At 46.5% G+C, this 18,830-nt stretch overlaps 1 protein-coding gene across 3 annotated transcripts in view; it reads right to left on the bottom strand.

Moving 5' to 3' along the window:
• LOC119654369 (serine/threonine-protein kinase Genghis Khan) overlaps positions 1-15,274 on the bottom strand; it is a 317,948-nt gene extending 302,674 nt beyond the window's left edge. For 2 of the 3 annotated variants that reach the window (XM_038059717.1, XM_038059716.1), the window contains exon 1: positions 13,824-15,274. The gene's annotated coding sequence lies outside the window, so the exon portion shown is untranslated. The remainder of the gene's footprint in view (positions 1-13,823) is intronic. The other variant, XM_038059715.1, reaches the window with a different exon arrangement.
• Between the last annotated feature and the right edge of the window lie 3,556 nt (positions 15,275-18,830).

Raw genomic sequence — 18,830 nt, 5'->3', positions numbered from 1 at the left:
GACACAACGTCTACAAAGGATGACTCAAAAGCATTGGGTTTGTTTGACTTGGATCCATCGACTGTGGGGGGAAGAAAAGCAGAAACACCAGCAGCACAAGCACCCAGAAGACAACACCAAAAAGAAAATCGACCCCGACAAGAACAACAACCAAGCACTACATAGACAGGCCGGAATTCAAAAGGTGAAAAAAATGATAATTCAATTAAGCGTGGCGTAGTCAAGTGGGACTAGGTGGATGATTCTGAGGCTCCTCTCGATACTCGGTTGTTGTTGGCCGGCCTTTGCCATTGTGAGTGGCGGAATGTCGTCAGCATTAGAACGACTCAAACGACTCCAACGATTCGTACAACGAAAATATGCAAATTAGAATCACTATCGAATCAACTAACGACACTGTGTCATGCAACGCGAGTACTATGGTTACGTGGTGCGTAACGACATCACGACGTCATTATTGTCGTCAAAAGATGTTTGTCACACACCACCAGATCCAGCTCCTCCGTCAGTGAAGCCAGAACTCGAAACGAAATCCGTTCTGCAGGAAGTAATGAAGTTAAAGATGTCGACGGTGTGGGAGCAGCATGCATGCGGTGTATTGGGGAAAGCGGTTCATTGCAATAACTTCAGACTAGGGAAGCTCTAACTCACAATTATCACTGGCAGTGGAATGTGTCATAATCTAATTGGGGTGGAAAGCCGCTCGAAATTGTATGGAAATGTTGTCATTTGCTAAATTCGTAAAGGGTAGAGGGTGGGCACCGGTAATTTGTTCCTCAATTTATTGCTCGAATGGCAATCTAAAGTGAAATTTGTTTTGAATAAATGGTTTGGAGCACGCGATTCTTAGTTGTGAAAGGAAGGCATTGAGAGCTTCTTTCAAAATGAATTGTTCTAACTATTACAGGCTTGTCATCTGTCCTTACACGAGAAACCTTCAAGTACCTTATAAACGCGTTTGTTAATCTACAAATGATTCATAAAATGGAAAAGACATTTAGGTCCAATATAGTTAAGATTGTTCTCACAATGAGTAAGAAGGGGGCTTAGGTGTTAAAGAAAAGATTCTTCTTACGAATGAAAGATAAACTACCCGACATTCGGGAACTATCGCGGGTATACTTCTACAAAAGAAAACGAAAAATCGCCGGAATACTAACTAATCACCTTACCTTCATCAGAGAAGTAGCTTGAAATCGTTTGATATATTACTTCGGACAAGCGTCTCCAGTGTTTCGCCTTAGAGAGCCTTTAAATCGAAGGATTCCTTACACCAACAAAAGGGGGAGGAGTAAGAGAATTTGTTAATTTGAAGAACCACCTGTCATCCGGTCCCTTCCGAGCGATTGAACCCCAATCTCTCTGACAAGGTTGTCCGAAGAGAGCCCCTAAGTCTTGCTTCTGCAAAACTGTGCCTTTCTAATATTTGCCAGGTCAGCATCAACTTATACCTCCACGCCTTAGAGCAGAACAAACTATTTTGCACTCATGAGAAGATGTTCAGAGCAAGGTTGAAACCACATCTGTTCAACAGTGTTTTCGACAAGAAGCACCGGAGCATCATCAACCGGCTAGGCATGATTCTTCTGGTATCTCGAGCCCGACCTCTGGTCTTTCAATGTCTCATACAGCAGCGAGCGGTATAAAATAATCCCTCAACATCTATAAGAGGTAGCGAATGGAATGTCGGCCCGTCTTGCTGAAGTAGACGGCTGTGCACGTTAGCTCGATGAACCGCATCCACGACCTCCAGAATGACAAGAATACAGAGTGGTCAACATACAGACGACAGTTCAGGGTTTTTTTTACATTTGCTAATTCGTCAGTCGGTGTTCAAAGGGTAGTATGGGTCCCGGGGCGAAACGTGGATTGGTACCCACGATGGAGCATAAAACCTGGGAAATGCCTGCTGAACCAACACCAACAGCTCTACTACCAAACCCTATCTCCACCACCACGTGGTGACCGCTGGGAGCTCTTTCTTGACGAAAAGCTGCAGACGGAGAAGGATGAAGGCGAGTCTCCCGCGCCTAAAAACGGGACAAATTGTACCAACTGGTCCTCCAGGTTGGGGGTTGGGTAGGGCTGACAACCCTACACGGAAAACAACTTGTTACGAAGCCACAACAGGAGCCTCGGATAGGACGGATTTTAAAACGACGGACCCGGCAACGACAAAGGAACAACGCATTTGCGCATTTGCGCATAGTCATGGAACGTGCGCTCCCTGTACAGAGATGAAGCTGATAAGCAGCTAGCCGATACCCTGTCCCAATATAGGGCTGATGTAACAGCGCTGCAAGAGATGCGATGTACAGGGACCGGTTTCCTGGAGAAGAGCCACTACACCATATATTATAGCGGTCATCCAGTAAACCATGTGCTCGGAGTAGGTTTCTTAGTCAGCCAAAAAATGAAACCTGCTGTTATCGGCTTTGAAAACATAAATGAACGGCTATACACTCTGCGCTTGCGAGGCAAGTTTAGAAATATAAGCCTCATAAACGTTCACGCCCCTACAGAGGAGACTGCAGAGTCGGAGAAGGATACCTTCTACGAGGCAGTAGAACGAACCCTCGAAGCCTGTCCCAGATATGATATCAAAATCGTACTTGGGGATTTTAACAGCCAAGTAGGGAAGGAGCTCGTATTCAGGCGATACGTTGGCTCCCATAGCTTACACGAAAAAGCAAATGATAACGGACTGCGGACTATTCAATTAGCAGGGTCACACGAAATGGTTGTTGGAAGTACCTGGTTCGCGCGGAAAGCGGTCCACAAACATAGGTGGGCCTCTCCAGACGGGACCACTTTCAACCAAATTGACCACGTGTTGATCGAAGGCCGCCACCTCTCAGCCTTGATGAATGTCAGAACATCTAGGGGGGCCAATATAGACTCGGATCACTATCTCGTTGGCATGGTGCTCCGAGCTCGAATAACAATACCAGCTAGAATCCCCTCTGACAATCAGGTGAGAGTGAACACTGAAGCCATCCACAACACAACCCTCCGCGACACCTATAAGAGGGAAATGAATGCTGCAATAATCGCAGTCAACAGAGGACCTGGAGATGAAGCATCAACAAATGATCTTCACAATCACCTGAAGAACGTTATCATCGATACGGCCACAAACATACTTGGCCCCAGCCGCAAAAGGAGTCGGAACGGCTGGTTTGACGATGAATGTAAGCTAGCAACGGAACGGAAGAATGCCGCATACCGAGTAATGTTGCATTCTCAAAGAACGCGGGCACGCGCAGAGACTTATCACGAACTCCGTCGAGCGGAGAAGCGACTTCACAGACGGAAAAAGGAAACCTGGGAGAACCAACAAGTCTGTGAACTAGAAAAGTACAGGGAGCAACCGCACCAGGCGCGCAAGTTTTACCAACAAGTCAGCAGGATGAAACCTTATACACCTCGATGCTCATCCTGCCGAGACAAAGAGGGAAATCTGATTTCCGACAGAATGGGCATATTAGAGCGATGGGTTGAGTACTTTGATGAGCTACTGAACAACCAGAACATCGGCGAGTTGGAGGTCCCGCCAGCTGAAGACGACGGACAAATACTGCCACCACCAAGTTTAGGAGAAACAGTCCGTGCAATTCATCGGCTAAAAAATCGTAAGTCGCCAGGGGCCGATGGAATTACATCCGAATTGGTTAAATATGGAGGCGACCAGTTACACCAAGTGGTTCATCAATTTGTGCTCAAGGTATGGGACAGCGAATCAATGCCTGACGATTGGCAACGAGGCATTATCTGTCTCATACATAAAAAGGGAGATATCACACAGTGCAGCAATTATAGAGGTATCACGTTCCTGAGTACCATCTATAAGATATTCTCCACTATCTTGCTAAGCCGGATAGCCCCATACGCCCAGAACATCATTGGCCCATACCAAAGAGGCTTCACTCCTGGTAAATCAGCAACAGATCAGATTTTCTCTCTGCGGCAGGCGATGGAAAAACTGTTGGAATACGGACAACAGTTGCACCATCTGTTCATCGACTTTAAAGTCGCCTATGATAGCATAGCCAGGGTAAAACTGTACACGGCCATGGGAGAATTCGGTATCCCGACGAAATTAATAAGACTGACTAGGCTGACCCTGACCAATGTGTGAGGCCAGATAAAAGCAGCAGGATCACTCTCAAGACCATTCGACATCAACAACGGTCTACGACAAGGGGATGCGCTATCATGCGTCCTCTTTAACCTGGCCCTCGAGAAAGTGATCCGCGATGCCGAGGTAAATGCAAGAGGTACGATCCTCTTCAAGTCCACCTAACTACTGGCCTATGCTGACGATATCGACATCATGGGAAGAACCACCCGAGATGTACAAACTGCCTTCATCCAGATCGAGCAGGCGGCGCGAGATCTTGGGCTGCACATCAATGAAGGCAAGACAAAATATATGGTGGCAACGTCAGCACTGAAGACGAATCAACCAACAACATCAAGCCGCACTGGTCAAACACAAACACGAAGAAGAATAAGGATAGGAGAATACAACTTTGAGACCGTTGACAATTTCTCCTATCTAGGGTCGAAAATCACAACCGATAACAACTACGATGATGAAATCCGCGCACGGTTGTTGTCAGCCAGCAGAGTCTATTTCAGCTTACAAAGACTGTTCCGCTCGAAACGTCTCACCATAGGGTCAAAACTCTTACTGTACAAGACTATGATCTTGCCAGTCCTCATGTATTCCTCGGAAACTTGGGTTCTTAGCAAGAAAAATTGTGAACTCTTGGCCACGTTCTAGAGAAGAATCCTCCGAAGAATTTTTGGCCCCCTACATGAGGATGGACGATTCCGTAGCCTACACAATGACGAAATCTATGAGCGATACCATGACCGTCCGGTTGTGGATAAAATCCGGCTCAATAGGTTACGGTGGGCGGGTCACTTAATCCGTATGGATGAGGATGATCCCACCCGGAAAGTCTATAAGAGCAATATCTATGGTAGAAAAAGAAGACGAGGCAAACCCTGCCTAAGATGGAACGATGGCGTGGGTCAGGACGCCAGACAACTTTTAGGGATATCGAATTGGTGGACCTCGGCGCAAAACCGGGATGTTTGGAGTTCCTTATTAAGGCAGGCCTAGACCGGATACCGGTTGTTGCGCCGTTGATGATGATGATGACTGTACAAGGGAATGATCTTGCTATTCCTTATGTATTCCGAATAATTTTTCCCGTATCGCCCATAGCTTCGGAAATCAGCGAGAATCAGAAGGCTAGTTTAGGAAATGTACACCACTCGATTATCTAAACATTATCTCCACAAACTGGTGACCAATACCACAGTTGAAATACTCCTGGCTTGTAATAGAAATGAAGGGCCCAGTTTTTTGGGTAAAGCATTTACGCACTGAATCTTGGACTCAGACTATTCCTCCCGCTTTCACTTAGAGAGCGTTCAAGTCGGGAATTCATTTTACCAACTGTAGGGGAGAGAAGGAAATTGAAATTGTATATTCAAATAACCTCCTGCCAACATGGTTGCAACTTCCAACGCTCCTTAGAATCTCTCTGACAATGTTGCCCAGAGAGATCTTCACTGTGTCTGTGTAAAGTCGCCGATGAATTCCATCCCATCTTTCACAAGAAAAAAAGAATGAGCAGCGTTGCCACCACCCCATTGCAAAAATCACAATCAAGGGGGTGTGCCTTCCCAATCTTGGACAAGTAAGGCTGAAAACCTGCATGCCTGCCTACTGGATAAGTAAATAATCAATCTCACCGTGCTTTTAGTTCCCCCACTGACTGTGTTCCGATGAAAATTGCCAGTTATTTAGTGTATGCCGCCTCCTTGCAAAAAGAACCACTTCTCTCGACTCCCCTCCTTTGCACCTATAGATGGTTTGGTATTCCTTGGAAACGATCATTATCACAGCCGGCTCTGACATTGTACTTGCGCAAAGCGCTTGCGATGCATTTGCTTGAAAGAGCATAAACCCATATCTCCGAACTGCGAACTGCGTTGCAATATTGCACTTATGTCTGCCGCTACAGGTAGGCTCCCTAACGTTTGTCATTAACCGGTTTAAGGCCGCAATACCGACTCCAGGCTTGCCCCCTGCTAATTTGAGTTACACGAAAAATCTCATATTCAATTTGAGTGTGTTAATACAATCTTTGGTTTTGACTCTATGATCATTTTGCTACCGGATCCATGGACGTTTTATTTAAGATAACAGCTTCGATTGTTGTCTCACAGAAACTGGAAGTCTCAGATAATCCCTCGACATCTGTAAGAGGTAGCAAATGGAATGACTGCCCGCCTTGCTGTAGAGTAAACGGCTGTGGACCTTAGCTCGATAAACCGCATCCACGACCTCCATAACAACATACACCGTGTATTTCATTGCTCTAATTGTCAGGGATACAGAGTGGTCGATATACAGACGGTAGCTCAGGGTCTCCTTTACCTTTGCTAACCAGCGTGAGTAGCAGCTTCCACCGACAAGGAGAAGTGCCCCATTTCTTACTGCTACTTCCATCTCTTTAATGAAAAATATACAATCCTCGACGCCTTATTGTTGTTCTCAGCAACATTTATACACTTCTCCCATTTTCCTTCTAATTTGTCTACCTTCTTGTATAGAATTTTTTAAATTAATTTCGAAGCGGCTTTGACAGCTGACTTATAACTGTTTTATTGATTTGAAAATGTTTCCCAGCTGGAGCTTCTCTAAGGGCTAAGCTAGATGATGGGAATCGCTCTCTCTCTCTGTCTCTACCGTAAACATGACTTTCTCCCTCTACGATTACCTACCTTGCCGTGGTGAAGGAGCTTAATAAAGAATATCCTAACCAAACCCCAAGCCAAGATGTGACTACCAAACAGAGAAGTAAAAGGTAACAGGGGTTAATATGTGTCCGTGAATGTTGAACTCATAGTATCAAGCGACCGTCAGTTTTAACAAGCCTCCTCTTCGCAGAAAGGGACTCTGTCGAGATCTAATTTTCCCAATAAAACAGGTACCCATGGTGTCTATATATGAAAGATCTACGTAAAATAAAATTCAGTATACTTCAATAAACTTCGATCATGACGAGCTTACCTTGAGTGAGGCAACAACCCTGAGCTCATTGATGGAGAACCTGAGCTTAGACCCAGATCCACCACTTGTTCAAGTGGGAACCATACCAATTGGGAATAAATCCTTAAAGTGGTGAAGTAAGCCCAACCTATCAGTACTTCTGACCGTAGGTTTCAATCGACGCCAGCTAATAAGGTCAAAGTAAACATTTACCCAGTGTAAACATTCGCCTCCGAGTAAAATAATGTTTCCAAATCGCCTTTGGGCAAAACAACGACTGAATGCAAGCCAGATACCCAGCTCGGTCGGCAACGGCTAAGCGTAGGTTCCTAAGGTCAATAAAGAGGACATACAACCCAGGACATTTTCATAAAAAGCATAGATAAGGTGCGGTATTCTTAAATAAATCTGAGGCATTGTAAAGTGGTCACTACACTAACCAATTGTCAGATCAATTGCGGCAAGTCATTTGTATTCCGAACATAAGAACCATGGGTGGTTGATGAAAGAATAGAGCGACAACTCACAACGAAAAGAAAATTTGTGTCCTCTGTAGAGATTAGGTGGCATCTAGTAAGAGCGTTGCTCAAGATGCGAGCACAGGGCGGGGCCCGGTGTTCAGAACAAACTTGGAAACAAGGATACATCTAAAATACCGGGGGTATGGCTTTATCTAGATTCGATGTTTAAGGATTACGTTTATCAACGGCTATTCAATACAGAGACAAGCCACTGACATAAAAAAAACCGGCAAAAATGTCAATAAAGTCAACGAAATTTTGGTCAATAATCGCAAATTAACCATTGGAGAGATAACGGAGCGGAGCTTTGCCTTGTAAGTTACGGCTCAAGAAGACAGTCAAAGTCTTCCCTGCTTGCATAGGAGGCAATTAAAACGGATAGAAATTTATGGGCTAGCAATCTGCACATGTTGAAATTTTATTCCTATCGAAACGTCAACAGCAGCTCGGATAGGGACTCACCTCACAGCTAAGACCTTTGGCAATCGAAAACGGTTTTTGAAATTTGCGTAGCTCGTCAACAACGATAGCAAGGGCTTTCAGAATGCTCGGTTTCTCCAACATAAGCTAGAACTCTAGCGATATAAGCTGGATATTAGGCCCTAAACGAAGCAAGATCATGGACTCTGGAGAGTACTCCGCTCCCTGTTGCCACCTGCCGCTTTTGTACTGTGGAAAGCCGAGTAGTAGCAGACGCGAATCTGGTGTCGGGTTGTTTCTGACAGCTACTGCAAGGCGCGATCTCTTGACCTAAGAGCCGGTTTCTGACAGAATTCTGACTGCAATATTCTGGTCTAGATTAAGGAGCATCACAATTGAACAGTGCTTTGCCCCAATGTATACTTCCAATATAGTGGAGAAGGATGTTTTCTGCGCGAAATTACATGAAGTTCATGGGAGGCTTCCTAATGTTGATGATGTAAGATCTGAATGCCGACAACACCTCGACAGTGGGAGAGCAAGTTGTTGACCACGTCCCAAAGTGGCGTCAAAGATCTGGCTGACTGCGGAATCATGGAAGCGGACCGATAAACGAAAGGGATTGAAGGCTCTAATGACTGCTGTGAGTCACGGCTGGCGTAAAATGCTCGAACTCCGATACCAAGCGAAATCTCGGAAAGTTTTGCGTAGTGTGCGCCGTGACGGGAATTTACTAGTGCGCTTGTCAGAGAAGCGGAAGATGCCGCAGAACGAAATGATTTCAAATCTTTTAACGGTCCTGTGAAAGACAGTGCTGAAGAGGTGGAAAGAACACTTCACCACGATTCTTAACCATATCACATCCAGTGAGTTTTCTCCTTTTGGAGATGAAACAGCCATTCCAGAGAAACTGACAGCTATTATCAGAGTGACATACACAGTCTGTCTCAAAGCCAACAGGACTTTTTTCAAAATAAGAACAAATGTTTTGTCGGCAAAATTGGCGGCCTCGTGGAACGAACTCATGATCAACAATACCCCTTGAATCGTAAAAACAAATGAGCATTGTTTTCACTTTTGACTTTTGAAAACGAGATTTTTTAGTTGCTGGCTCGTTCAGCACTTTGATGTACTTTGACTGTTGTTGAGCAGCCAAAAAAAAAAACTCTGTTTATTTAGATAATTTCTTTTTTTTACCAACTTTTTCATAAGCTGCTCGAGAATGGTTTTTGTGCCACAGAGACCGTTAGAGAAAGTCGGTTGAAAAAGTGTCCTTTTCTGCCCGACTTTGAACTGAAGAAGAGAGAAAGAGGAACGTATGATTCGGCGTACGATCCTAAATCTAATCTGTTAGTCGTCAAGTGGCACGATAACCCCTTGATCGTGGTGGCAAGTAACTGCACAAGCATTCAGCCCCTAAATAAGGCTACACGATTTTCAAGGCATCCGAAAAAAAATAACGGTTGATCAACCCGAAGTGATTGCTGAATTCAAATGGCAAATCACGAAAATGGCGTGACCAACTATCGGATTACAGTGAGGAGTAAAAAATGGTGGTGGCCATTGTTTATCAATTCCCTGGGAAATTCAGTGATAAATCCCTGGAAAATACATCGACATCTCAACAATGACTCAATGCCGCTGATTGATTTTATTACTGACATCGTCCTTGGACTTACCAAATTTGCTACGTCAGGAGTAGAAAATCCCCCAAATGCTAACCTTGGAATGCTGTCTATTTCATATGCAAATTAAGCCACCGATAAAACAGCGTGAGGAACGCACTGGACCGTGACACATTAAATGGTGGCGATTTCATAAGGAGAAAGAAGAAACGATCTCACTCAGACGATTACCGAGCATTACGAATGTGGAAGAATCGTGGAACCAAATGAAAGACCCGATCCACAAAGCGGCCTCTGCAACCCTCGGGGTCACCAAGCCGGGTAAGCGACACATCAACTGAGATACTTGGCTTTGGAATGATGATGTTGAAATAATGAAGGTCCGTGAAAAGAAACGCCTCTACCACAAATTTCGCGACGAAAAAACACTGGCCAATTGGCAAATTTATAAGAATGCCAACCGGGAAGCAAAGAAAGCGGTCGCTGTCACCTCAGCGAACCATTACAAAAATCTTTACGTTAAACTGGACACCCGGAATGGTGCGAAAGATCTGTATCGACTTTCCAAAAGCCGTAACGAACGTACACAGGATATCGAACACTTTTGTTGCGCTAATGACAAGAACGGTAGTTTGCTTATCAAATGGCGAAAATACTTCGAGCAGATTTCAACTGAAGAATTTGCTCATCCTCCACTTCCACAATCATTCAGGACATTTGGACCAGCTCCACCTGTCAGCGCAACTGAGTTCGAGGAGGCAATAAAACGAATGAAATCGGGGAAAGCCATAGGACCTGACGACATCGCATCTGAGATCTGGAAAGCGAAAAGCTGGGACCCAACACTGTGGTTCAGTGAATTCTTCAATCGGGTTATTCAAGAAGGAAGAACACCATCTGATTGGCAAGAAAGTACCACTGTCCCAATATAGAAAAAGGTAATCCAGCAGAATGTTCAAATTACCGCCCCATCCGGTTACTTTCCCATACCATGAAGATTTTTGAACGCATTTTTGACAACCGTATTCGCGAAATTGTTGAAATAACCGTGAATCAAGGCGGATTTGTCAAAAACTGCGGAACTACTGACGCAATACACGCTACGCGGTTACTCATGGAAAAGCACTGCGAGAAGCATCGCCCTCTTTACATTGCATTTCTGTATCTAGAGTAAGTGTTTGACCGTGTGCCACACGAACTCATCTGGTATGCTTTACGACAACACTTAGTGCCAGAAGAACTCATGCGCTGGGTTCAATTGTTCTACCACGATCCGAAAAGTAAAGTTCGAAGCAAGGCGGGTGTATCAAAATCGCTTCATGTCTCTGTTGGTGTTCATCAAGGAAGCGCCTTCTCACCATTCCTCTTTGTTCTTGTTATGGACATCGTCACACGGGATATCCAACGTCCAGCGCCCTACACACTGCTTTATGCAGATGATGTTTTGCTAGCATCACATATCAAAAATGATCTTGAGCAACTTGTCCAAAAATGGAATGATCGCCTCATGCAACACGGTCTCAGATTGAATCTAAACAAAACTGAATTTTCGATGACCGAACCCCTGAAACAGGCACAATCACTGTCAGTAGCAGGAATCTGCCCAGAACTGAACGATTTAAACGGTCCTGTCGCTCTCTATGGTTCTGAGTGTTGGCCGACTATAAAACAATGAACGGCGTCTTGCGGTAATGGAGACGAAGAAATTGCGCTGGACTAGAGGCGTGACACGTTTTGATCACATCCGAAATGAGGATATCCGCGATCGTTATGGGGTTGCATCGATCGTGGAAAAATTACAAGGGAGGCGTCTTCGATGGTCGGTATGGTCACGCAATTCGTTCTAACGAGAATTCACTTGCCAAGATTGGTCTGAACATCGAAGTCGATAGTAAACGACCAAAAGACAGGCCGAAACAACGGCGGCTTGATACGATGGATGGGGATTTAAAAGCCTCGAGATTGCACCCAGATCAGGCATTCGATAAAGCCAAATGGCGAAACCGATCACGATGAGTCGACCTCGCTTGCGAACGGGACAAAGGCTGAAGAAAAAAGAAGACTTTGGGACAGACTGTGTATGATAGGGCAAAATGTCACGTGCTCCACCGAGACAAAATCTCGGAGGATTTTGAGGTCCAAGCCGGAGTTCATCAGGGTTGCATCCTGTCACCGATATTATTTCTTCTTGTTATCGTGGACCTGCCATGTCCGGAGAACATGGATGAGTTCAATGGAAAATGACATCTTTCCTCAAACAACTCCACTGTTACCTAAAATCTCTAAGCTTTCGTCAATACCGGTCTGCGTCGTACAATCGGAGTGCGCTGGCCTGACACTATCTCAAATGGAGAACTTGGTTAGCGCACAGACCTGCCACTCGTACGCACTGTGACCGGAAGACGGAAATGGCAGTGAATAGGTCACATTTTAAGGATGGACGACAATTGCATTGCGGGCTGCATCATGCAGTGGAATCCACTCTCCCAAGGTGGCCGACGGGTGGGTCGCCCCAAAGTACTTGGCACAGAACAGTGGAGAAGGAATGCGAGTGTCTCGGAAAGTCGTGCGTCAAAAAGTAAGTGCGATCCACTGTATAAAAGCATTCGCAGCCCTTGGCTGGTCTCGTTTTCGATTGAATCACTGAAATAGCATTATTTAGAAATGAATCTGGGGGCACTGTACCCATGATGACTAAAGTGAAAATGATCGACAAACTCGCAGGAGAAAGAAGGGATTTGTAGGGAGATTAGGAAGCCCAGCTGCGAAAATTGGGGAAAGGTTCAATTCCAATATGCGTTTATTGCTTTCTTAGGGATCCTTCCCTCGAACATTAGACCTTCAGCTATTATTATTTTAGATTTCTCCCACAAAGTTACCCAATCACCGGCAATCGATTCCCTTAAGCAAGTGACACCTGGTCCCGTTCCCAGCACTCTTGCTCTGGCCTCCCCGGTGGCGACACGTGCATTCTAGTTTCTCTCCAGTCATTTGGAATACATTTCCCAACACGCCGACCAACTGCAGGCGTTATTTGCAAGTACGTACGAAACCACATTTACTGCCGAAAATAAAAATGAATTATTGCAGTGCAACGCCATTAATACGGAAAGTAATCAAAAAGCAATTGGACCCGTGGCGCAAGGGAGCGCCTACTCGCATTACACCCCAAGCGGAGCCGATCGAGCCGCACACCTTTGAGGGAAAGTGCTGCAGTTCTCGTGCAGTGGGAATACACTACCGGACGTGCCAACTGAGCCGCGAAAGGTGCAAATCAGTTGCAAAACACGCCGCACTGCACAGGGCGAGGAGTGTCCAGCAGCGTGGAGCAGTCATGATGCAGAATGGATGTCATCGGCGGGCGACCGAAAGTGTGTAAAATCGATTTTCCGCCCGTCTGCCGGCGCGGAACAGTCGGCCGACTGTCAGCTCCCAGTTCCTTCCATGCCTGCGAGTCAGAACTGGACGGCAATCACCTGACTCCGAACTTTAAATTATGATTTGGAGCCGATTTGGGTGTTATTCTCTATGCAGACGTGACCAGTTTGACGTAAATCACGTAGAGGTTCTCAGCTGACGACGTTTTTTCCAATAAGTCATTCATCCCGAATCGCCGTCATCCCAAGGAAAATCGGAAAATGGAAAACAAATATCCGCCGCTACCGCATTTTCGCCCAATTTGACAGATTCGAAAGAAAAACAACTCGCCCGCAACGCGGGCACGGTGCGGTGCAAGACGCACACACTCAAACTCGCCGTGGGACATGGCCGGGCGCCTTACGTCAAAACGGGATAAACAACGGCGGCGCACCAGGCCAAGCGCCACGGGAGCGACAGAGACGAGACCACACCATACATAACGGTCTGCTCGTGTGAGTATGCTTTTCTAATGCTACGTACACTCTCAGAAACCGGATTTTTTCACTACACACTCCACGGGGGACACGGGCTGTTTGGGGCCGACTTGTGTGCACGACAGGTCGGGGGCGGGCGGCCAGCGACAACGGCGGCGACTGCGGTTCGCCTGGCATCCACACCGTAAAAAGCAACCCAAAAAAAAAACGTCACTCGACGACTCATTCATCGAATGCAGCAGCGTCCACGGCCCTCACGCCGCCAATGCACGCAATTTCCACAAGCCCCCGAGCCAGCCAACAAGCCTGGCCAAGGGAAACTCCAATTTACCTGCGATTCGTGCACCTTTCGATCCACCTGCAGTCTCGGGACCTCGGGCGTCGCCTGCAACTGCACCCACAGAAGCACAGCGGACCGGATAAACAACACTTGCCACACTTCGCACGAAATGCACTTTCCCGAACGAGCAATTTCCTCCGAATTTTCACAACTTCATCCTTTACTCGCGCAAAAGGCCAGGATCCCTGACGGTTCACTGTCGCACAATTCGAGGACGAAACGGGAAGCCAAAGCCACCGGGAACGGATCTCGAGTAGCAGAACGCGATGCGGAAAATTTTACTGCAGAAAACTCGCGGAGACTCGGCTTGCGGCTAGTCGAAGTCAGAATCGAAACTCACGGAAAACTACGGCTCGTGTCAGTCTCTGCCAAGGGAAATGAGGAAAATTCGTCACCGTGCCCACACACGAAATTTCACACAATTTTCACGGCACCGCCAGCGACGACTTTTCCCGTTCCGTGTGTGTCGCCCAATTCCCGGCGTTGCGAATTGCCACTCGGCTGCGGCGGCTATTGTGGATTTTCCGCGGCGCACAAACAACAAACAACACTCGAGCTAACTCGGCGGACAAGACAACTTTGCAGTCGAAAGATTTTCACTGGCTGCCCCGAGTCTTGCTGCTTCGATGCAGTTCGATCGACGTGGGGGGACGGCGGGGCGCTCCGGAGTCGCTTCCAAACGTCACACACAAAGGATAAAGGAGCAGACAGGGATGCGTCCGAACCTCTCCCCGCTCGCTGGGACCTCTTTCTTCGCGTGGAGGCTTCGCAGGCGCCGAGCACTCGACTCTATGCACTGTTTCCCTTCAGGGACTCGGCCTGCATTCGCGCACTCACAACTTTTCCAGGCGATTTTCCTTCTTCTCCGCTGGGAGTTCGGTCGCTTTTCACCGAACGGTGCAGCGCTACGCGGACCTGCCCGACATTTCTCTTGCACAATTTCACGGGCGCTCGGCTCACCCACGACACAAAAACTCGCAGAACGACACCTTGCTCTGCTTCTCGCCGCGACCAAGCACCTTCGCAGGAACCTTCCACTTCCGCTGCGCTTTCCAGTCTATTCCTCCCGTCCGGAAGGGAACTCCTGTTGGCTTTTTGTTTGACCACGGAACCACGGAGCCTTGGACCGAATGCACTCAGGGGACTGTTCTGAATCTCAGGACTCGGTTGTGAATGGGAAAACGAAGTCTGCATTCGTCGCGCAACACCACACACAGCGACGGCGAAATTCACCACACCGAGAACCGCTGACGCTTGTCAATGGGAAAGACGAGGAGCACGCAAACAACGACGACCAGAGATGGAGCACGACTGCGACCGAAGATTTCCAGCAGAAGGGAATTTTGCATTGAGGAATTCGTCTTGTCGGGGACGGAGTGGGAATTTTCAAGAGGTTTGCGCAAAACTGGTCGGCAGTGGTGCGGAACAAGGTCTTTTTGTAGATAGGGGCGACGTGGAGCGGCGCGTAGGGCAAATAGATTCGAATTAGAGAAATGGTCGTTGGAAACTTGTCAGTTATTTGCCGATTTTTATCTAAGATGGTTTTTCTTCCATTCTATTTATTTAACAGGGAAATAAACTTGTTCTCTCATGAGTAGGAGAAAGCAATAATCTTATCCTATGATGAAAAAAATGACAAATTTTATTTTCATTTTTTAAAGTTTAACAAAACCTTATTAAAATCGGTTCAATGTCTGTCTGTCTGTCTGTCTTTTTTTTTCAAGGAGGTGGAAATCTTCAAAAGTATGGGATTTTTACCCACTAAAACCACCCCCGACTCCCTGATGGAAGAGATCAACCTCTAAGTCCCACAACTCTTTTCTGACTGGTCCCATCGCTGTTGCCATCTGCTTATGAATCTCTCCTTTTCGGCTTTTTTCACCTGTGATAAGGAAGAAATGGACCTGGTGTTATAAATGTTCATCATTTCGGTTGCCAGGATGTCAATCGGCAGTCAGCCTGCAAGTATGCCGCGGTCCTCCTACGTTCGGCATCATCCTTGCCAGAGCCATACTCGTGGTGGATTCTTTTTTGGAAGTATGCTCTATGTGCTGCTTAAAATTAAGTCCTCCGTCTATCATCACCCCCAAGTATTTGATGGCCGGCTTGGAGGTGATGATACGATTCCCGATTCTAATGCAGACGTAATTTCTTTTGCGGCGCTTAGTGATGAGGACCAGCACCCCAGCACTTTCTAACCAAATCTTAACAACACTAATTGCTTCGCTTGTGTACTACTCAGCATCCTCGAGATGCTTTGCGACCACAACCAGTGCTATATCATCGACGTAACGCAGCACCGTGGCTTCCTCCGGAACCGGAAGGTTAAGTACATCATTAAACATGATGTTCCACAGTAGTGGGCCCAGTACAGAGCCCTGTGGGACACCCGTGGAGACAACGTACTCTATTATAAATAACCCGCTCCAACATTTTCCCCATAGTGTCTAGAAGACATATGGGTCTATAGGAGGACGGTTCTCCTGGCGGTTTGCCAGCCTTAGGCAGCAGCACCAGCTTCTGCCGCTTCCATGGTGCAGGAACGATACCCTCCGACATGCACGTTTTGAACAGCTCCGCGAACATATCCGGTCTACATTTGACGGCAAGTTTGAAGGTCTTATTCGGTATGCCGTCCAGACCCGGGGCTTTGTTGTCGCCTATTCGACTGCAGATCTCCAGCAGTTCGTCCCTGGTGACTGGTGGAATCGCCGTCACGTTCAGGGGACGATGGAAAATGTCAGTAGTAAATGTTGGGGAAATAACCCTTGGATTATTTATATTTGTCTGTCACACGCACTTTTCTTAGAAACGGCTATACCGATTGACACGAAATTTGGTGAGAAGGTGGGAACTGTGGACGCCCAAACATGCATTGAGTGGAATCTACCAGATAACCTGCACCGATTGTGAAAAGTCATATACAGGGCAAACTAGAAGATTAATAACAACAAGGTTCAATGAACATATAAGGGAAGCAAATGTGGCGAAAGCAAAAAGCAGGCCAACACATCTCCTCAAATCATTGGTAGCCGGACACATCATCGAAGAGAAACATACAATTACGGAGGATAATCTGAGGTTAACTAAGGAGATTAATGACTTCCGCAAATTGGACGCATTAGAGAGTTTCATCATCCACAATATACGGGAGGAAAAAAGAATTAAGAGTGATTTAGGACCTTAACAGTTCGCTTTTTGGATTAATTAGGTAATACAATTAATTAGCAATTAAGGTTTGGATTTAGTTATTTAAGGACAATCTGGACCATAAGCAGTTCAGACAAAAACTCACTGAGGAAGAGTACAACTGGTCCTCGAAATACCGGTATATGAGGAATAAAAAACCCACTATTCGGCGTTAAATAATAAAATTTGTCTTTTTTCATTATAAAATAAGCCGGAAAAATGACACACACAACCGAAGAAATAACAATGGCATAGGATAGCTTACAACTTCTTAAGCCCCCGCTGTTTGTGCAAACAGTTCGACCGCCTATGGCGCTGTTTAAATAGTTGTGCAAACCGTTTGAGTAAATCGGTCAGGATCGAAATAATTTGTGCAAACACCCCTTGTTTGGGTACTTGTTTGACCGTGTATGGTACGGTTTGTGCAAGCTTACCAAACAACTCCTGCTCCTCAGGTAATTTCGTGGTTGAAAACGAAGTTTCAGTAATTTTTTTTTGTTCAGTTTGTTGCTGTTTACCTCTCCAATATGGTGAATAAAGCAACGAAACATGAACAGCAGGAAATTCATCATCATCATAATAAGGAACTCCAGACATTCTCGTTTCGCGCCGAGGTTCCTGACCTACACCATCGCTCCATCTCAGGCAGGGTCTGCCTCGTCTTCTTTTTCGGCCATAGATATTGCCCTTATAGACTTTCCGGGCTGGATCATCCTCATCCATAGGGATTAAGTGACCCGCCCACCGTAACCTATTGAGCCGGATTTTATCTACAACCAGACGGTCATGCTATCGCTCATAAATTTCGTCATTATGTAGGCTACGGAATCGTCCATCCTCATGTAGGGAGCCAACAATTCTTCAGAGGATTTTTCTCTCGAACGCGACCAAACCATACGATACGATAATAGTGATGTTGCTCCAGTGATCTTCGCAAAGACGAAGCTTGATGACGTCCACGTGGTTGTGATCAAATCGAGCTTCGGGTGTGCCTTTAAGACCTCTATTGGGTCGCCCAACGCCCTGTGGAGACTTGGCCAAAAGAAGAAAGAAAGTAAAGAATCGCTACGGGTTTAGCTGTTGCCCGACCAGTAGGCTGTGGCAGTTGATGAATGGTGTCAAAAGCTTGGGAGTGAAGTGAAACTGGTAAATATGACTTGATCGTACCATTGAACTCGGTCTAGTAGGCCGCGTGGCCATCCATCTAGAGTCGGTTAAACTTGAAGCGAGGGCTGGCTATGAGGTGCAGCAGTTGTTCGACTAGCTGGTAGCTCGGGAACTCAGTGTGGTAGAGTACAAAGTTTTGATCACCAGTCGTATACTCAAAATGGATCTCAGACTGGCCTATGAAGTTGAGCTGCCTGGCCTCACGTGCTAAGGCGTTGTCGGATCGCTGCGTCAGCACGAAGATGTAGATTAGGAACGGACGTCCCCCACAATCCGTTGGAAATCCTTAGCGGCAGCAAGAGTACCGTTGTTCAGCTTCGTCAGCTTCAACAGCTTCCTTGAGAAGAAACCTAATGGAGCCTATAAGTCATTGGCTTGTTGTTGGTCTAAGGCTGCACCAATGTCCACATTGCGCTGTGCACAGCTATCCGTTGGGTAGAGACAGAAAGGCTGAAGTGGCAGCAGTGTTGAGTCCCTGCTTAACGCGCTCAAACGGGGCGTTAGCCAAAATGGTCCAGCTGATTTTAGACTTTATGGTAGTACACCCCTTGAGTAGCTCTGATAGCGGTGCTTGGAGCCCACAGGCGTGTGGGACGCAGCGGCGATAATAATTGAGGCGCCAAGCAAACTTCTTAGCTGTGA

Source organism: Hermetia illucens, chromosome 4, assembly GCF_905115235.1.
Source record: "Hermetia illucens chromosome 4, iHerIll2.2.curated.20191125, whole genome shotgun sequence".
NCBI classification, from domain to species: Eukaryota; Metazoa; Arthropoda; class Insecta; order Diptera; family Stratiomyidae; genus Hermetia; species Hermetia illucens.
The sequence above is the reverse complement of the archived record's forward strand: the minus strand, read 5'-3'. Positions and strand labels throughout refer to the sequence as shown.